Here is an 8,659-nt window from a genome sequence, read left to right as displayed (position 1 = left end):
GGGAAGCAGGCTCCCTGCTGAGCAGAGAGCCCGATGCGGGGCTCGATCTCAGGACCCTGAGATCATGACCTGAGCCGAAGGCAGAGGCCTTAACCCTCTGAGCCACCCAGGCGCCCCTGTATTTTCATCTTTAAAGAATGTACAAGTTAAGTGAAAAAGTGTGGAGGTTCTTCAGAAGGTTAAAAATAGAGCTACTCTGTGATTCAGCAATTGCACTACTAGGCATTTACCCAAAGGATACAGAAATGTTGATTCAGAGAGACACGTGCACCCTGATGTTTATAGCAGCAAGGTCTCCAATAGCCGAAATAGAGAAAGAGACCCAATGTGCATCGACTGATTAATGGATAAAGAAATTTTGGTATATACATAGAATGGAATATTACTCAGCCATCAAAAAGAATGAAATCTTGCCATTTGCAATGACATGGGTAGGGCTTGAGTGTCTAATGCTAAGTGAAGCAAGTTAGTCAGACTTGCTGTATAATTTCACTCATTAGAATTTAAGAAATATAGCAGATGACCATAGGGAGAGAAAAGGAGAGAGGGAAACCATAAAGCAGACTCAACTCAGTAAGACCACATGAGGATTGCTAGAGGGGAGGTGGGTGGGGGAATGGGCTCAGTGGGGGATGGGTATTGAGGAAGGCACTACGATGAGCACTGGGTGTTGTTATCTAAGTGATGAATCTGTACATTTCTATTCTTGAAACTAATATTACACTATATGTTAACTAACTGGAATTTAAATACAAACTTGAAAAGAAAAGAGCCAAGCAAGGATCCATGATGTGAGTAGAATGCATTCTGAATGTGTCTTGTGATTTACTCGTTTCTTCTCCGAAAGTCCATTTCAAAAGGAAATTCGGTATATCACGTCTCTAGGAATAAGGCTGTAGCTAGACTTCAGTAACGTGCAAAAGTGGTATAAGTGACTCCTGGAAATTCAGTATATTATTCTAAAAAAATTAATTAAAAAATCGGTAGATGATAGATGAGTAGATAGATGGATAGAGAAATGGTAGTAGGGAGATAGATCATGTAATTAATGCTGGATTAATTAAGAAAAAATGTTGTGAGGTGTAAATTTCTGTTCATACAATTGGCAAACCTTCCCTATTGTTAAGAGATCAGTCGGCGAAAGGCGTTCCCTTTCTGTGTTGCTGACTGTAGAGCAGTGGTTCTCAGACTGGAGTGAGCACCACAGTCCCCTGAAAGCTGGTTAAACTGTAGAGTGCTGGCCTCATCCTCAGCATCTCTTTCATTATATTTAATACTTTTTTTCTTTTAAAGATTTTATTTATTTATTTGACAGAGAGAGATCACAGTAGGAGAGAGGAAGGGAAGAGATCACGGAGAGAGGAAGGGAAGCAGGCCCCCTGCCGAGCAGAGAGCCCGATGTGGGATTCGATCCCAGGACCCTGAGATCATGACCTGAGGCGAAGGCAGCGGCTTAACCACCTGAGCCACCCAGGCGCCCTATATTTAATTCTTTTTAAAGCGTGGTTTATTTCAATCCCTGTTCGTTAGCATACAGTGTGATACTAGTGTCCGGGAGTACAGCCTAGGGATTCAGCACTTACATGGGTCACCCCGTGTCCCTTCATCCCCGTCCCACGATTCCCCATCCCCCAACCCACCTCCACCGCTCGGGATGATGTTAAAAAAAGATCAAGTCCATGTCATTCATTTTTATAGCTCCTTAAATTTCTATTTCAGTTTTTCCCTACACATTCCTTCACGGATACAGATGTAAACCACCTTTATCATGAGGCAGAAGCACGTAGGAGATGTAGGTGGTCGACCGTGCTTTAGTTCTGATGCAGGTGGGGACTATATATAAAAAGAATATAGAAATTACATGGAAAGAGGGCAAATCGTGGACCTGCACTGTGCACGGAGCGCATGCTGAACCGTATTTTACGATCAAGGCATCTATGACCTACTGAGGTCCATTACAAAAAGGGATTTAAGTGTTTGTATCTGTGGGACTGAACCTGTAGATTTCAGGAACACTCAAGGATCATGTTCTTTGCCTTGATGCTTCATGGATTTTGATTTTATTGTTGTCATGAATAAATGAGAGAAACAGACACGTCAGTTCCTAAAGATGAAAAGGGTGAAGTGTATCCAACTATGAAAATACGTGGTGAGGCAAGACTTACTAGAACTTGGAGACAGCGGAGTTCCTTAATAAATGGCTCAGGGGGTTCCATTTTGGGGTAAGGATGAGATAGATGGTAATACATAATAGTATATGTGCTGGTTTTTTAAAAAATTTTATTTAAATTCAAGTTAGTTAGCATATAGTATATTATTAATTTTGGGATAAAATTTACTGATTCATCGGTTGCAGAAAACACCCAGTGCTCATTATATCAAAGTGCCCTCCTTAATGTCTTACCATCCAATGACTCCTTCCCCACACACCTCCCCTCCAGCGACCCTTAGTTTGTTCTCTACAGTTAAGAGAGATGGTATAAGAGTCATGGGCAATGCAAAAAGAAGTATCTAAAACTCTGAGATGCAACACAATACATAATTAGTCTAACCCCTCTTTTGGAAATGATCTTATGGGCAGATATCAGAAATATGTAAAGGTCATGTTCTCTTTTTGGCTTTATAGATTTATTATTTGTATACCTGTATAGATCCATATCTGTATCTAATGTATTATTTTGGCTTTATAGAATTCATTATCCTCAATGGATCAATGTTAGAACCATTTAAGAAATACAAATAAATAAAGAGAAAATGAAGCACGTCCAATTAGGAACACATGTTGGAGGCAGGACATATTATTAATAAAAATTAAAAACATCAGTGCCCATTAAGAAACGGATCAAGGTTGTTACTACTTGGCTAAGAATTATATAGACACAGGGAATTAAAAATCAATTATTTTAAAATTCTGAATCAGTCCCAGGTTGAAGGTTCTTCCCTTTGTTTATAGGAAGGAAAAATAATGGAAAATTGACACATATGTAAAACACTGAGTAAATGACACGTGGAAAGGAAGGGTGAGTGTAGATATGGGCTTAATTTTCTCTATCCACTGCTCTGCCCCGTACTTCTCAGAATGGACGCGCTTGTCCTGATGGAAGCATCTTCCATGGTCATGAACTCTGGACCTGCATCGATGCACTGGGAACTAGACACCACCAGCGTGAGTAATAGTCAGAATTCTTGGGTTGGGTTGGGTGGTTTGCTTAAGAATATTTACTGCATCACTAGTGTGCAGTCATAAACAACTTGGTGAACAAAGAGAAAGAGGACCAGTCCTGGGCCGATGATGATGACTGGTGGCGTACGAGTCATGGATGATGATGAGTAACGTGTGTCTGAAACTCTGAGGTCCAGTCACACAGTTTGGTGCGTTCTCTTTGTTTGAAAAGGTGCTTTAGGCGGAACTCCAGAAGACACGGAGATCTTGTTTTCGGTCTCCGTGTTTGTTCATGCATTTTCATCTGCAATGATAATCGGAGCCTTGACACTGTCCCTGAACAAATATATATAAATATAAACAAATAAAGAGGAATATGGGAAAGCATGCTCTAATTATAAAAATAGGGTGGCAAGGCAAGGAATAGTATCAATAAATTTCAAATTTGTGAAGTCCAAAGACTAGTAAATGTTTGCATGACTTATGTCTTTGGCTGAGGATGATACAGGCCAGTACTAATCGATGTTCATTTTCTGGGTTGGGGAAGAGATCTAAGTGGTTCCGATTTTCTTAAGAGAAAATGAATTCATAGAGTTACGCCTAATTAATGATTGCCTACAGCCCTGAAAAGGGAACTGTAGCGGCAAGGATCAGGGAAGACGGGGTAGCGGTTTGTTAACATGCTCTCCGCTCGCTACTCCTCAGCACCGGCGCGCTGGAGCTCCTGAACGCATCCGCACGTGTCGCGCTTCTGCGTCGTGGGAGCGTGGCGAGCAGTGTGAGTACTGGTCGGTGTTCTCGTCTTGGATGGAACGTTCTGGTCTGTTTGATTTAATTACTCTGTTCTCAAAAAGTGTTTGATTCAATCAAGAAGCCCAAACATACCAAATCAAGTATCGTTGTTGTGAACCAATCCGATGTTCACCCTTACGCGAAACCCTGAGGGCAGTTAATGAAAGAGTTTATCCTCAGTGGAAATGATTGCATGGATGGATCGTAGGGATATTCAAGGATCCTACTTGTGATTTTTTTTTTTTTTTTGGTGACTTATGTTTATTTCTGTAATAGGCAGTTAATTACAATAAACAGACACAGATGACAGTAGAAAAAAAGAGCCAGTCCCAGACCAGCGATGGCAGCTGAGGTACGGAGTCGCGTGTGTCTGGAACTCTGAGGACCAGCACAAAACCAATCCGTTCCATGGTGCTGACATGGTCCTATACAGATATGAGGATACACGCGGGTCTTCTTTTTTTGGTCTTGGTTTTTATTCACTTTCATTCTACAAATATAATCGGATCAGTGAAAATAGCAATAAACATATTACAAATAAAGAGGAGGGGAGTAAATCATTGTCCACTTATAAAAATATGTGGGCAAGGCGAAGTACAATTAATATGTAGTGCAAACCCTGACAATTAGTGAAAATAAACGACAGACGCCTGTTGCCCCTTTTACTGAGTATGACACAGGCTGTAAGGTGTAGCCATCAGTGTTCATATTCTTTGTCATTGGCCATATTAACGTGATTTCGTCCCTTAAGAGAAAATAAAATAGGTATGATCAGAACTTACTCTAATTGCCTACACGACTGAAAAAATACAGATGGAATTATGGGCCAATGGAGAGAGTGTCTCCGTCCTTTTGTTGTTGCTGCTGTTCTGGCCTCTGCCCTCCACAGAAAGGAAGTATTCCAGTTAATTTAAAATCTTAAATGGTCAGGAGCTCTGTGTGTTAGGAAGAGGGAGGCCAGTGTGAGTAATAACCAGTGTTCTTCTTGGCTAGAGTACTGTCATACTTTTAGGTATGTTTGTATGTATTTTAAGTTCAGTTAGCCACTCATAGTACATCATTAGTTTTTGGTAAAATGTTGAATGATTCATTAGTTGGAGTACAACACAGTGCTGTCGTTTCAAAAAACATTTTTACTGTGTTATTAAAAATTTATATCCCCATACAAAAATGACTGAAATCTCGCCATTTGGAATGACATTAATGGAGGTAGAGAGTATTATGCTAGAAGTCGGTAGTATGAGAAAGACAGATACCATACGATTTTATTCATGTGCAGTTTAAGAAATGAAACGAACACAGGGGAAAGAGACAGAGAAGGGCAAACCGAGAAACCGACTCCTAACTTCCGGGAACAAACTGATGGTTGCTAAGGGGAAGCGGGGGGCGGGGGGATGGTTGAGCAGCGAGCGATGGGCCTTAAAGAGGTCACTCACGATGAGCGCTGGGTGTTGTATGCGAGTGTTGAGTCACTGCATTGTGCACCTGGAACTAACACAACCTTGCATGTTCACTAGCTGGAGTTGAAATAAAAACTTTAAAAAAAGTATTAAATATAACGAAAGAAGGTGAGCTATGCCAGCGTTAAATACAAGGTTAATGTAGAGCAGCGCTGATGAACGCATCCGGGAAATACTAAGCTGAGTTAATGAAAGGAATTTGGTCTCCGTGGAAATAGATTGTGTATATGGAGGTTAGAGCTACTAAAGAATCATACTCTTTTTTGTGTGTCTGTCTGATTTATGTGTATTTCTTCACTGATGAATTAAATGGTGAACAAATGTAGGTTGTCATGGAGAAAGCAAGCCAGTGCTGGACCACCAGGGATGATGGGTGAGACACGAGTCATGTATGACAGAGACATTTTCTGGAGCTCCGAGGTCCCGCACAAATGGAATCTGGTCCCCTGTGCTTTATGAAGGGAAACTATGGATGGGTATCAGGAGTATATAAAGATTTTGTTCTTAGCCTTTGAGTTCATGAAGCTTTAAAATACTATTATGAAAGTATCAATGGAAGAAAAACATGAATAAATGACTAAATATGGAGAGAATGAAGCTCTGTTCATCAAACAAAATATATACTAAGGAAAAGGCATATGAGTGTAAAGGAATAGATTAAAAAAAGGACCAAGTATATTTTGTATTTGACGAAGGGTGATTTAGACAGTGATAGGTAATAGTTACTGCTCTCAGTCAGGAATCAATTTGGAGTTTATTAATAAAAAAGTAAATAAATACTACCAAAAAGTAATAAATGCCCAGCTGCCTATGCAAACAAGTGATGGAAAATACAGAGACAATAACTCAATTTTTTATCATATTGTCTACTGTATCATATTTTATCATCTCTTCAGAGGGCATGCACTGAGCTGATTTTATCATTCACGGTGATTAAGACTGTTAAGATATCTTTGTGTTAGAAAAGAGATAAAAGCAAGTAATTGTCAAAGACCTTGTTTTCGGTGATTTGTTTAAGAGCATTCACAATATCATTTAAAAGTAGTAAAGTAGTAAATAGAATAAAGATGTTAACTATGATCTGATGAGAAATACGATATGAAATATTAACGTTGATTCACTGATAATGTACAGTATGGGGATTGACTAGTGAAAGACGCAATCTGTGTGGCGCACGATTCTACAGATAGAAGTAGGCGTATTTAAGGTTTTTTTGGTGATTTTTGCAAATCACGCATTGATTTTTATTGCCAATGAATTAGGATGAAGAAAAGGAGACTCAAATCTAGATCGATGGTGAAAACTGGTGGCGTAGGAATCCTCCGTGGTTGCGTGTTACACGCCTGTAACTCTGAGTCCATGTAAAGCAAAATCTAGCTTGTTTTCTGTTGTAAGTGACCCCATGGGTCAATGTAGAAATATACAAAGTTCATATTCTTTTAAAAAAATTTTTAAATTTTTTAATTAACATATATTATTAGCCCCAGGGGTACAGGTCTGTGAATCATCAGGTTTACACACTTCACAGCACTCACCATAGCACATGCCCTCCCCAATGTCCATAACCCCACCCCCCTCTCCCTGAACCCCCCTCCTGGCAACCCTCCGTTTGTTTTGTGAGATTAAGAGTCTCTTACGATTTATCTCCCTCCCGATCCCATCTTGTTTCATTCGTTCCTTTCCTATACCCCCAAACCCCCCACTCTGCCTCTCAACTTCCTCATATCAGGGAGATCATATGATAATTGTCTACAAAGCTCATACTCCTATGTTGGGTTCATAGCCTTAGATTTCTGGTTATGAAGGAATCAGTAATCAAAGCATTGAAAACAACAACAAAAAAACCCAACAGATAAATAGGGTGAAGCATTGTCCAGCTTGGAATATATGTGGTGACATATAAGAAGTGAGGAAGAATGCTCGTTTGCTTAAGAATTCTATAAGCACTGATAAGGAAGAACCCTTATCATTGCTATTGATCAGCCTCAAGTTTAAGCTTTCCTTTAGGTAAGAGAAAACACATTATGAAAGATGAATGCCTGCCTAAATAAATGCAAGAAATGTAGGAAGAAGGACCCATGGAGACAGGATCTGAAATTTCCTCTTGTTTGTGCTCCTCTGTACTCCTCAGAAAGGACCTGGCTAGCAGATGTCAGGATTCTTCCTTGGTCACGAGATCTCGGGTTGCATTCATGTGTCAGGAACACGGAGACCATGTGAGTCGTAGTCGAAGGTTTGGTCTTAGTTTCCGTTCTTTGCTCAGCAGGATTCAGTGCATCATTGAAAACCGTGGCGTAGAATCAGTAAATCCAGTTAGCCCACTAAGCAACATGGGCTTGATACAAAGCGTTGTATTGATTAATGCATATAATACGAATTGAGAATAATTAATGAACGTGATAGAGACGTGAGAATGGTTCTAAATAGATACATGGAATTGCTAAGCTCCATGTAGTTTCTGGGAGTAATCATTGTTAAAATTATAATTACTGAATTAGGAATTGATCAGTAAATAATGGAGACATGAAAGGTGACTGAGAGGGACGATACTGGATCGATGATGACCGCTGGTGGCGTATGAGTCGTGTACGATGAATACGTGTCTGGAACTCTGAGGTCCAACACAGATGGACTCTGCTCCGTTGTCCCTGTTTGATGTGGTCTAGAGGCAGAGTCAGGAATATTTAAAGACTGTGATTTTGTCATTATATTCATGAATTTCCTTCCTATTTTTATAATCGGATGAGTGAGATTATTAATACACAGATGTCAACAAATTTAAATGAAGAGAAGGGCAAGCCTTGTCTAACTATGAAAATAGGTGGTTAGGCGACAGTTACTATAATATAATAATACATTAATTATATCGAAAAGACTGATATCCATTAGGAAAGAGATGGTATTAAGGGTGTTGTGTCTTTGGCTGAGGTTGGTGGTATGTACCGTGTTAAGAACAGCGTCCTTTTGGCAGGGGCAAGACGGATATTGTTTGTTTACTTAATAGGAAAGAGATACACATTATCTCAAGTCGCCACTTGCCTAAATGACGGACTGAGTGAAAGTTGGGATACAGGGACAAAGGAACCTAAGGTCTCCATCTTTATCCCCTGCTCTGTCTTGTACTCCTTAGAATGGTCACTGTCAGCTGATGGAAGCATCTACCCTAGTCGCCGGCTTCGTGGTCAAATCTGTGGGTGATAGCGTGGACTCCAGTGCGAGTAAGAGTCAAAATTCTTTTCCTGGT

At 40.1% G+C, this 8,659-nt stretch overlaps 1 long non-coding RNA gene and 3 other non-coding genes across 4 annotated transcripts; all 4 read left to right on the top strand.

Annotated features, from left to right (window-relative positions):
• The first annotated feature begins 3,077 nt into the window (after positions 1-3,077).
• LOC132008670 (uncharacterized) lies at positions 3,078-8,633 on the top strand. Its single transcript, XR_009401694.1, has 4 exons — positions 3,078-3,166; positions 3,869-3,941; positions 7,547-7,631; positions 8,546-8,633. It is a non-coding gene; the product is annotated as an uncharacterized LOC132008670 (long non-coding RNA).
• Positions 3,283-3,360, top strand: LOC132008673 (small nucleolar RNA SNORD113/SNORD114 family). Its single transcript, XR_009401696.1, has one exon. It is a non-coding gene; the product is annotated as a small nucleolar RNA SNORD113/SNORD114 family (small nucleolar RNA).
• LOC132008674 (small nucleolar RNA SNORD113/SNORD114 family) lies at positions 6,702-6,776 on the top strand. The gene has a single exon (XR_009401697.1). It is a non-coding gene; the product is annotated as a small nucleolar RNA SNORD113/SNORD114 family (small nucleolar RNA).
• Positions 7,966-8,037, top strand: LOC132008671 (small nucleolar RNA SNORD113/SNORD114 family). Its single transcript, XR_009401695.1, has one exon. It is a non-coding gene; the product is annotated as a small nucleolar RNA SNORD113/SNORD114 family (small nucleolar RNA).
• Positions 8,634-8,659: the final 26 nt, after the last annotated feature.

Source organism: Mustela nigripes, unplaced genomic scaffold (assembly GCF_022355385.1).
Source record: "Mustela nigripes isolate SB6536 unplaced genomic scaffold, MUSNIG.SB6536 HiC_scaffold_640, whole genome shotgun sequence".
Classification (NCBI taxonomy): Eukaryota; Metazoa; Chordata; class Mammalia; order Carnivora; family Mustelidae; genus Mustela; species Mustela nigripes.
The sequence above is the reverse complement of the archived record's forward strand: the minus strand, read 5'-3'. Positions and strand labels throughout refer to the sequence as shown.